Source organism: Henckelia pumila, chromosome 1 (assembly GCF_033568475.1).
Source record: "Henckelia pumila isolate YLH828 chromosome 1, ASM3356847v2, whole genome shotgun sequence".
Lineage (NCBI taxonomy): Eukaryota > Viridiplantae > Streptophyta > Magnoliopsida > Lamiales > Gesneriaceae > Henckelia > Henckelia pumila.
This window is the reverse complement of record NC_133120.1, coordinates 89,123,405-89,134,990: the sequence shown is the minus strand read 5'-3', so window position 1 is coordinate 89,134,990 and position 11,586 is coordinate 89,123,405.

Below are 11,586 nucleotides of genomic sequence, written 5' to 3'. Positions count from 1 at the left end.
TCTATAAATTTTTGTGGTCCATAAATATTTATATTTAATATTTGTGTCTCTGAACTTTAAAATTAATACAATCAGTTTTTATAATCAATTTGATGATTAAAATTAATATCTTGATTTATGTTTTGATCTTATTTAAAATTTTAGTAATAAAAACATTAACCAAAAAAATTCAATCGACTAAACATAAGTATTGAGGAATAAATAAGACAAAAAATCAATACATTTTTTTATTATAATCATATATATGAGAAAAATATAATAATTTTTAAAATGTATTATTTAAATTAGAAATATAAACATTTTATTCGATTATGTAAATATAATGAATTTCTTTTAAACAAAGGAATATATATAAAATCGGACGAGAATTATAAATAAAATAATTCAAACAAAATATACATAAGTAACTCAGCGAAGATAAATATGGTCATGGAGTAAAAAAATTACATTTTCAAAGATTGTGATAAATAACCAAAAGTTATAAAAATAGTGAGTCAAAAATAAAAACATGTCTTTTTCAAAATAAAAATAAAAATAAAAAATGTTGTAAAACTATGTATTACAGGACCATTGGGGCCGAGAAATGCATTGTTTGTACTGGGTTGGAACAACAAAAAAAACTCTGAAACCAGGGGCTCTTGCTATAGCACAACGTGAGGAACTATCATTTATATCGATATTGAAAGAATATATTTATCAGACAATTGAGATATTATAAATATTCCATTAATTATGTACGGACATTTCAATAAAAATACTTATTTGCGTCAAAAATCCCAAACCTCGATTCGAACAGGAAGATTACACCATGCCAATGTTTCTTGGATGATCAACATCTCAAGGTCAGTCACGATGCACACATTGAACTATTTATGCGACTGAGAGCTTTCACAACCCAGACACAAATCACAATGACACAATTTTCAATTTTGTGTTGTACCACTAAGCTAATAGTATGTCATGCGAGCCTCCCATTGGGAAAGAAAAATTATTTTTCTAGATTTCTAGCCCAATAAGAAAATGATTTAATTCGATCAAGCTAGCTATATGTTGGTTTGTGATGTTAATCGAACTGTAAATTTTCTTATGACATATGTTTTGAATACACAAGAATTGATCGATGTTATTTTCCCGAATTTGCTTAGGAAAAGACGACGTCTAATCACAGCGTACCTCAGTCTATAACATCAACTGCTCTGATGATCATCAATAACTCAAATATTGATTAGCTCCATATTTGTATTTTTATAGGGTAACATTAATATTGAAAATATATAGTGATTATTCCGGCCAGGAAAGTAAAACACTTGATTACATTCAAAGCAAACGACGACTCAACCAAGCATGCATATATATAATATATCTAACTTCCATCGCACAAATTAATATATAGTATATATAGCTGGCTAGATTGTCGGCCCATAACATGCTAATGACTCTAAGTTTCCCCAAATTAAATTATGCAGCAGGAGCATAATCATAATCTCCGTCATCATCGTCCCCATCGCCTTCTACAGAGACAGTCGACGGCGAGTAAGGGTGCTCCATCATGTGCCATGAGCACCAAATGGCCTTATGGTCACCCTGAGACATTCTAAAGATATATAACTTTCAGCTGGAAATGTACGTAGAAACAAAAAAATGCAAATAAAGCTTGATTTCTTTCTTTCTTTCTTTCCTTCTTTTTTTCTTCTTCTTCTTCAATATATTGTCAAATATTTGGCTAACATGTGGACATGGAGGGACTAGTTATATAAGCTTTGATAAAGGTGATCTATATGGCTTCCATGGGGTTTTCGTGCGAAAGAGTGTGGCATTTTGTGCAAAGCTAGCGATTGTGCATGCGATCGAGACTCGAAACCGATCGATATATAAGATGCTTCAAATTGGTGATTTCATTTACTATAAAATAACAACAACAACAATAATAATAATAATAATAATAATAATAATAATAATAATAATAATAATAATAATAATATCAAAGTTGAATTTTTTTCTTTTTCAAACTATCAATTCTATATTTTCTTCTAAAATATTTCAAATTCTCGAATGATATTATTTTCGAAGTAAATTAAATTACGTGGCTGGCTCATGAGCCACATCATAAATTGTAATTACATGTCAGCTTATAATTATAAATTGGCTAAATCATTTCAGATATATGAAAATAAAAAGTGTTATCGTTTTGTGTGGCTGCGCGAAAACATTGTGTGGTGGAATTTTGCATCTATTTTATCTTTGGTGGGACTAATTAATTAGTACTGTCAAACGATGGCGGAAAAAGTTACGACATATTCTATATTCGAGAATTTTACATTCAGCCTGATCTATATATATTTAATGTTATCTGACATTAATCTTTTTTATCAACTGTAAAGGTTGTAAAAATTACAAGTTCAAAAAAAAAAAAAAAAGTAAGTGTCGAATATATTAATTAACTAGGAAAGAGGTGAATATAATTTAATAAATAAATTTTTTATTAGTAAATCAATAACGACTTAATGCATCTTTAAGAGATAAACAGATAACGTATTATACATGTTCGACTAAATTATATGTAATATATAGAAAATTATTACCTAACAAATATAAACACAAGCACACAAACGGCTAGCTCGCTCGTTCCCTTTAATGAAAAAATTATATGGCGAACTTCTACATAGTAAATCACTTTAAATTTTAATTTATCTGTTAAAATCACATAATCTTTTCCTAGTTAAAACATATAGCTAGCTATCTCTGATTCTCTTTACGTCAACTCATACAATTTTTTAATCATACATATTATACCATTCATTTATTGCAATCTACTTATACACCTAAATGATTGAATTTTGAACCTTATGTTATGATCTTTATCAACCTTCAATGGATTCTTATCGAGATGATCACAATTTACGCAAGAACACAGTAATTGTAAGAGTGGGTGCCCAGTGAGCCAACTGTGTGGCTATGGGCTTTGATGACTCTTTGTATAAACAATCTTTTGTTTAATATTATTTACACTTTTAATGGCAATGACTTTATATTACTTCATATTGTTATATTGTGATATACTATTGTTGTTTTGATAAAGACCTTGAATATACTATAGTGTATGTAAGATGTGGTAGAACATGGAGATGTCTATCATGAAATACATCTTATAGTCACTGTATGTTCTAAAACCGTTCCTAGTCGATTGAGCCGTCCGATAATAAGGATAAGGATCGCTCGAGTTCGAGACTAGCATTTGCGATGCGGAGTACCACGTTTCATTGGTAGGGAACATGGAGATGTTCGAAGCATGCAAATGGATATTCATATGATGAATAATCGAACTACCCTATCCGGACTTTCCAAGTGGTTATCACTTATCGAGTGGATTAAGTCCGCGGTTTTGGTTGTACACCATTAGTCCTTACGACTTGAAACATCATGGAGACTCTATATGCTAGTGCTGTGCTTTGACTCGTTTACCGACTCTATGGGGGTCATCAGGTGTCGAGATTGGGTACAGTCACGACACATATAGGAGTCAATGCATTGTTGTCAAGGATTCACCACATACTTGCGAGTGTGGATATCCTATGCGATCTGAGGAGATATTAGTGTGATAAATCTCTGGCCAGAGTAATTGATGTGATTTAAGAAATGGTTTCTTAGTAGCACATGCGATGTCACTAATTTGATCTTCAAGATGTATTGCATAGTTATCGAATCTTGAGCGACTCTCGATATACCAATGGTTGTTGATTCGATCGGGATATATGGATGAAGGGACCGTACTGTACGCTAACCAAAATCTACTGGTTCTTGTAGGCACTATCAGTGATACCTAGGGAATCATGGGGCGATATTGCTAGGCGCTTTACCATGATTCGTTGGGCAAGTCGGAAAGTGTTGTTCCGAGTCACAAGGAGTTGTGAGCCCACGGCTAGCTGTATTCCTGAACCATTGAGGGTCACACAGTGTAATGGAGTTTTAATCCCCGTTGAGATAGTTAAATTTAAAGAGTTAAATTTAATGAACTAAGGAGTTGGACTTCTTAAATAAGAGTAAGGGAGTAGGATTTCCTAAAATGACATAGGGATGGACATTTTTGGAAACCACTGAATTCGGATTCAGGAAAATTTATTTTGACTTTAAAATGTGCAGAAATGGTTTCTGTGCACATTGGTGAAATCAGTTCATCAATCGGAGTCACGATGAATTTTATATTAATTTCTGAACGAGCGGGCTTTGCTTGTCGGGCCCCAGCTTATGACTAATGGGCCCTAAGGTGTTAGTGGCCTGCATTATAAATAAGTTATTTCAGTACAGAAATTACACACAACAGGTCATAATTTTTGAGACAGAGAAAATTTTCGAACCCTAGCTCTCTCTCTGTTCGGCCGACCCCTCCCCCTCTGCCCGAGATTTTCCGGTCTGTGATTTTGAATTGCAGTCTGGAATAGCGAATCAGATTCGTTTATTCTCTTCGCAGAAAACTTCTGATAGATTTTCTAGTGCAATCTATCAGAGGGATTAAACCTCTGTTCGTGGACCTGATTGAAGGAGTTCATCGGTTCCAGGGAGAGACAACAAGAGCAGATAAAATCTGTTGGTGTCCAGTAATCTCGTTGCGAGATTGAAGGTAAAATTTAATTAATTGTTATTTGAATTTTACACACACAATAATTTAATCGTTGAATGGTTGATACCCACACCATGGAATTGTTCCATGATAAAAATTTTAAACTTCCGCTGCACCGGGTATCAATCGTGATTGATCAGAGAGCCGCGTTTACCAACAGTGGTATCAGAGCCAGGTTGCTCAGATCAAACGATTAAATTAATCAATTGTACAAAATTTTTGAGTCTCGGTTTTTGAAACAAAATAAATATTTTTTAAATAAAAAAAAATTTTTTTCGGGGCAAAACCCGGGCAGCGATTGGATCGCTGCCCGGTGGGGCAGCAATTGTTGCTGCCCCGGGCGGCGCACGGCGCCGCCCAAGGCGGCGACCGTCGCCGCCCAGGGCGGCGCACGGCGCCGCCCAGGGCAGCGCTGTGCGCTGCGCAGGGCAGCGCTCGGCGCTGCCCAGGGGCGGCGCTCGGCGCTGCCCAGGGGCGGCGCTCGGCGCCGCCCAGCGCAGCGCTGGGCGCTGCGCAGGGCGGCGCTCGGCGCCGCCCAGGGGCGGCGCCAGGCGCTGCCCTAAGGGGGCAGCCGGGCTGCCCCCGGCCCGCGCCCCGGGTGCGGGCCGGCCCGGGAGTTTCCCGGGCGGCCCGCGGGAAAAAATTATATTTTTATTTAAAAATTAATTTTAATATTTAAAATTTTATTTTTGGTCCGGTCAAAAATTGTTTTTGATTGGTTCACGAGATTTCGGATCGAATTGTTCGAGTCCGTAAATTTTAAAATTGATTTTGGATAAATTTGAATTTTTGGAAAATTTTAATATTTTATCCGTAAATTGAATTTTGAAATCAATTATTTTGGTACAATTGATGATAAGATATGATCTTGTGATATATTAAGTAAAATATGATTTTATTTGTAAAATTGGATTTTATAGATAAAATATGATTTTATTTGATATAGAGATAAAATATGATTTTATATGTGAAATGAGATTTTATATATAAAATATGATTTTATCTTGTTTAAATTTGAATTGCCACAGCATGTTATCCAATAAATTAATTTTGAATTAAATGTTATTGGATAAGGATGATCGATTGCCATGACCAATTTTGTAGGTGTATGTTAGGAATTTACATTTTGTCTTTATTATTGTTGGTTTTATTAATGGGCCTGGTTTATGGCCCGATATGAATGTCATATGTAATAAAAGTGGGCTTGGTTTATAGCCCGTTCCCACCCCCTAAAAATGTATCCCCTACTTGTCATTGTTATTTATTGTAAATACATTAGATTTAGTGGGAGATCAAGATTTGAAGATGGTGGGCCCAGCAGACAATGAAGACTGAAGAAATGTAAATTGGAAGCATATGTAATAGGATTGCATTTGCATACTGCATATTACCTAGGATTGGACTAAGACCCGTGATTGGCAACCACGGGTCAATTAGAAATGGAATCGATCATCCTATATAATATGTGATATTATGATTGTATGCATGTTTAGACATAAATTGCGTGAATCCGGCAATGCATGCAATAAATTAAATATGATGAGACAAATATTTTTATAATTAAAAATCCCTCATTTTAAATATGATTTAAAATTTATATCAAGATAAATAAAGGAAATTTAAATTTGTTTAAATGTTCCCACCTTCCATCAACGGTCAATGTATGTGACGCTACCCGCGGATACGGTCCGGCTCATATTATTGGGGGGGCCCGTCCGTCGGAAAGCTGTACATTGGATCGACAAATGTTGTAAGTTGGGTGGAACTCCCATGGGATCGGCTCATATTATTGGGGGATCCACATGGCGACCGTCCATCACAACTTAATATTGATGGGTCATCTTGACATGTCACTTTAAACGGCGTCATATTATTGGGCCCTTATTGGACATGAGGTAAAAACATGGGGGTTGCTTTGGAAGCAATTGGGCTCTACCTTTTGAGAATTATGGTTGGCTGATATTATTCGGGACCATAAGTTTGTCAATTGGACTCCATGTTCTCACTAAGGAAAAAGTTTCCCGTTTTCACTAGAGGGTGTTGAAATCGTTAAAATAGTGGGAGTGAGATTCATAAAATTAAATTCGCCTATTTTATGTCTTAGTAAATTGTTAAACAATCATTGATATATGTCTGTTTTTCTTTTCAGTATTTCATACAATGAATTCGCGAAATCCATTATTCTCGATCCTCGAACAAAACAAATTGACTGGCGCCAACTATACGGAATGGTTCCGGAAGTTGAAGATTGTCTTAACTTCGGAGAAAATGCTCTACGTGTTAGAGAAAGCACCTCCGAAGGAAGCACCAGCTGACATAAGTCCGGAGGAATTGGCCAAACTTGATGCATGGTGTGACCATGACATCAAGACCAAATGCTATATGCAAGCCTCGATGTCTGATGAACTCCAGAGGCGATTTGAGGACACGGTGAATGCTGCTGACATTCACACGCAACTCAAGGAACTTTTTGGGGCTCAGTCGAGGGCTGAAAGGTTCGCTACTGTTAAGGAGTTGATGACGTGCCGCATGCGTGAAGGGACTTCGGTCCGTGATCATGGGGTACGAGTGATTTGGCTCATACAGAAGTTGGCGACCCTAGATTTGGTGTTGGAGCATGAACTCAATGTGGATTTATTGCTTCTGTCTCTTCCTTCTTCATTTGATGGATTTGTGATAAATTTTAATATGAACAAGATAGAGGCCACCCTTGAAGAGATGGTCAATATGCTCGTTACATATGAATCCACACTTAAGAAGGATAAGCCAGCTTTCTTGGTGGGCTCCTCATCTTCTGCTAAGAAGGGGCCAAGTATGAAGGGCAAGAAACGTTCTACCCCACCCAAGAAAGTCGAGCCCGAGAAGAAGCAAAAGACAAAGGCTTCAAACAATGGAAAATCCAAGGATGTTTGCCATTACTGCAAGAAGCCGGGTCATTGGAAGCGCAACTGCAAGGAATATCTTGAGCAGTTGGGAACTGCAAAGGGTATGTTCTATATTGAAATAAACATGTCACTTAATACAACTTCTTGGGTATTGGATACCGGATGTGGATCTCACATTTGCAATGATTTGCAGGTGATGACAAGAAGTCGCAGGCTTAGAATGGGTGAGACCCAGCTGAGGCTCGGGAATGGTTCCAGAGTTGAAGCTACGGCCATTGGAGATGTTTGTTTGACTTTGCAGAACGGTTTTAAATTATTGTTAAGAGATGTTTTATTTGTGCCAGATTTAATTAAAAACATTATTTCTATTTCTATGCTTGATAGAGATGGTTATTCTTGCAATTTTGTGAATGGGATTTGCAATATTTACAAGAATGAATGTTTAATTGGAAATGGACAACTTGAAAACGATCTACACAACTTAAAACTAAAAGACGTTCCAGTGAATTATGTTGATAAACCGGCGACAACAAACAAAAGGAAAATCGATAGTCAAAACCCGGCAAACCTTTGGCATGCTAGGCTAGGTCATATTTCCTCAAGGAGGATGAACAAGCTAGTGGGAGAGGGCATGTTTGATATGTCTGATATTAATTCTCTACCTACTTGTGAATCCTGCCTAAAAGGAAAAATGACTAAATCTCCTTTTAAGGGGAAACCTGAGCATAGTCAGAATCTGTTGGATTTGATCCACACAGATGTTTGTGGTCCATTTAGAGTAGGGACTCAACATGGCCACACCTACTTCATTACCTTTACTGATGATTATTCAAGGTATGGGTATTTATATTTAATGAAATATAAGTCTGAAGCATTTGAAAAGTTCAAAGAATTCAAGGCTGAAGTAGAAAACAAGCTAGGTAAAAGTATTAAAGCACTTCGATCGGATCGAGGTGGAGAATACTTGAGTACCGAGTTTTTGGACTATCTGAAAGAGAATGGGATTCTCTCTCAGTGGACTCCTCCTATGACACCACAGCTTAATGGTGTATCGGAGCGTCGTAATCGAACTTTGTTGGACATGGTTCGATCTATGATGAGCTTCACTGAGCTTCCACCTTCGTTTTGGGGCTATGCGCTTGAAACGGCGGTATTGTTGAACAACGTCCACACTAAAGCAGTGGACAAAACACCATACGAGTTATGGAATGGCAAAGCTCCTAAGTATTCGTACTTGAGGATTTGGGGATGTCCTGCTTATGTGAAGCGGACAGTGGGAGATAAGTTGGATAGTCGATCCAGCTTATGTTATTTTGTAGGGTATCCGAAGAATTCAATCGGATATTATTTCTATTATCCTGCTGAAACAAAGGTGTTTGTTTCTAGGAATGCCACCTTCTTGGAGAAGGAATTCTTATTGGATAAGAAAGGCGAGATGATGGAACTCGAAGAAGTTCGAGAAGAACCCGAAATACAAAATAACGATCCTACACCTCAGGAACCATTGCTGGACACGCCTGCACCTAGAAGATCCGAAAGGACTTCTAGACCTCCAGTTCGATATGGTCTTCTTCTTGAAGGGGATCAAGATGAACCCGACATTGGATGTGATCCAAGAAACTTCAAGGAAGCAATTTCTGATGCGGATTCGAATTTATGGCTTGAAGCTATGCAGTCAGAATTGGATTCGATGCATACAAACCAAGTTTGGTCTTTAGTAGATCCTCCCGATGGAATTGTTCCGATAGGGTGTAAATGGATCTACAAAAGAAAGCTTGGGCCTGATGGTAAGGTATTGACCTACAAGGCGCGATTGGTGGCTAAAGGTTATACTCAAAGGCAAGGAGTTGACTATGACGAAACCTTTTCACCAGTTGCAATGTTCAAGTCCATAAGAATCCTAATTGCCATAGCTGCATGGTATGACTATGAGATATGGCAAATGGATGTGAAGACTGCTTTTCTTAATGGAGACATTAAGGAGGAAATCTATATGAAGCAGCCTGAGGGGTACACATCCATGGGAAGCGAGCATAAGGTATGCAAGCTTCAGAGATCAATTTATGGTCTAAAACAAGCATCAAGAAGTTGGAACCAGAAATTTGATGAAACAATAAAAGATTTTGGTTTCATCAAGAACCCGGAGGAACCGTGCGTGTACAAGAAAGTAGTTAAGGATGCTGTGACATTCTTAGTACTTTATGTTGATGACATCCTACTCATTGGGAATGATGTAGGGATGTTGCAGTCAACAAAGATATGGTTATCAGGTAGATTCTCGATGAAGGATTTGGGTGAGGCATCCTACATTCTTGGGATACAGATCTATAGAGATAGATCTAAGAGAATGATAGGACTCACTCAATCAACCTACATCGATACCATATTGAAACGGTTTTCAATGGATGGGTCCAAAAGAGGACATCTACCCATGTGTCATGGAGTTTCTCTATCCAAGTCTATGTGTCCCAAGACTGATGAAGAGATAGAGAATATGACACATGTACCATATGCGTCAGCTATAGGTAGTATCATGTATGGGATGATATCTACCAGACCGGATGTAGCATTTGCTCTGAGTGTCACGAGCAGATATCAGTCTAATCCTGGTCAAATGCATTGGAAAGCCGTGAAGGACATTCTTAAGTACTTGCGAAGGACTAAGAATATGTTCATGGTTTATGGAGGACGAGAACTCAAATTGGAAGGCTATACCGACTCTAGCTTCCAAAGTGATGTGGATGACTCGAAGTCAACCTCTGGATTTGTGTTCATGCTCAATGGCGGTGCTGTCTCTTGGAAGAGTTCCAAGCAGGACACCACAGCGGATTCCACCACTGAGGCTGAATACATTGCAGCATCAGCTGCTGCTAAAGAGGCCGTTTGGATGAGGAAGTTCGTCCAAGAGTTGGGCGTCATTCCTGAATTTGTTGGTCCAGTCCCGGTGTACTGTGACAACACGGGTGCCGTTGCTCAAGCAAAGGAACCAAGGTCTCATCAAAAATCCAAACACGTACTGAGGAAATACCACATAATCCGGGAGATTGTGGAAAGAGGAGACATCATTGTCGAACGAGTGGCCTCTGCAGACAATATCGCTGATCCGCTTACTAAGCCCTTGCCAGGACCATTGTTTGACAAACATCGCGAAGCAATGGGTCTACGTAGTATGACTAGTTGGCTATAGGGCAAGTGGGAGATTGTAAGAGTGGGTGCCCAGTGAGCCAACTGTGTGGCTATGGGCTTTGATGACTCTTTGTATAAACAATCTTTTGTTTAATATTATTTACACTTTTAATGGCAATGACTTTATATTACTTCATATTGTTATATTGTGATATACTATTGTTGTTTTGATAAAGACCTTGAATATACTATAGTGTATGTAAGATGTGGTAGAACATGGAGATGTCTATCATGAAATACATCTTATAGTCACTGTATGTTCTAAAACCGTTCCTAGTCGATTGAGCCGTCCGATAATAAGGATAAGGATCGCTCGAGTTCGAGACTAGCATTTGCGATGCGGAGTACCACGTTTCATTGGTAGGGAACATGGAGATGTTCGAAGCATGCAAATGGATATTCATATGATGAATAATCGAACTACCCTATCCGGACTTTCCAAGTGGTTATCACTTATCGAGTGGATTAAGTCCGCGGTTTTGGTTGTACACCATTAGTCCTTACGACTTGAAACATCATGGAGACTCTATATGCTAGTGCTGTGCTTTGACTCGTTTACCGACTCTATGGGGGTCATCAGGTGTCGAGATTGGGTACAGTCACGACACATATAGGAGTCAATGCATTGTTGTCAAGGATTCACCACATACTTGCGAGTGTGGATATCCTATGCGATCTGAGGAGATATTAGTGTGATAAATCTCTGGCCAGAGTAATTGATGTGATTTAAGAAATGGTTTCTTAGTAGCACATGCGATGTCACTAATTTGATCTTCAAGATGTATTGCATAGTTATCGAATCTTGAGCGACTCTCGATATACCAATGGTTGTTGATTCGATCGGGATATATGGATGAAGGGACCGTACTGTACGCTAACCAAAATCTACTGGTTCTT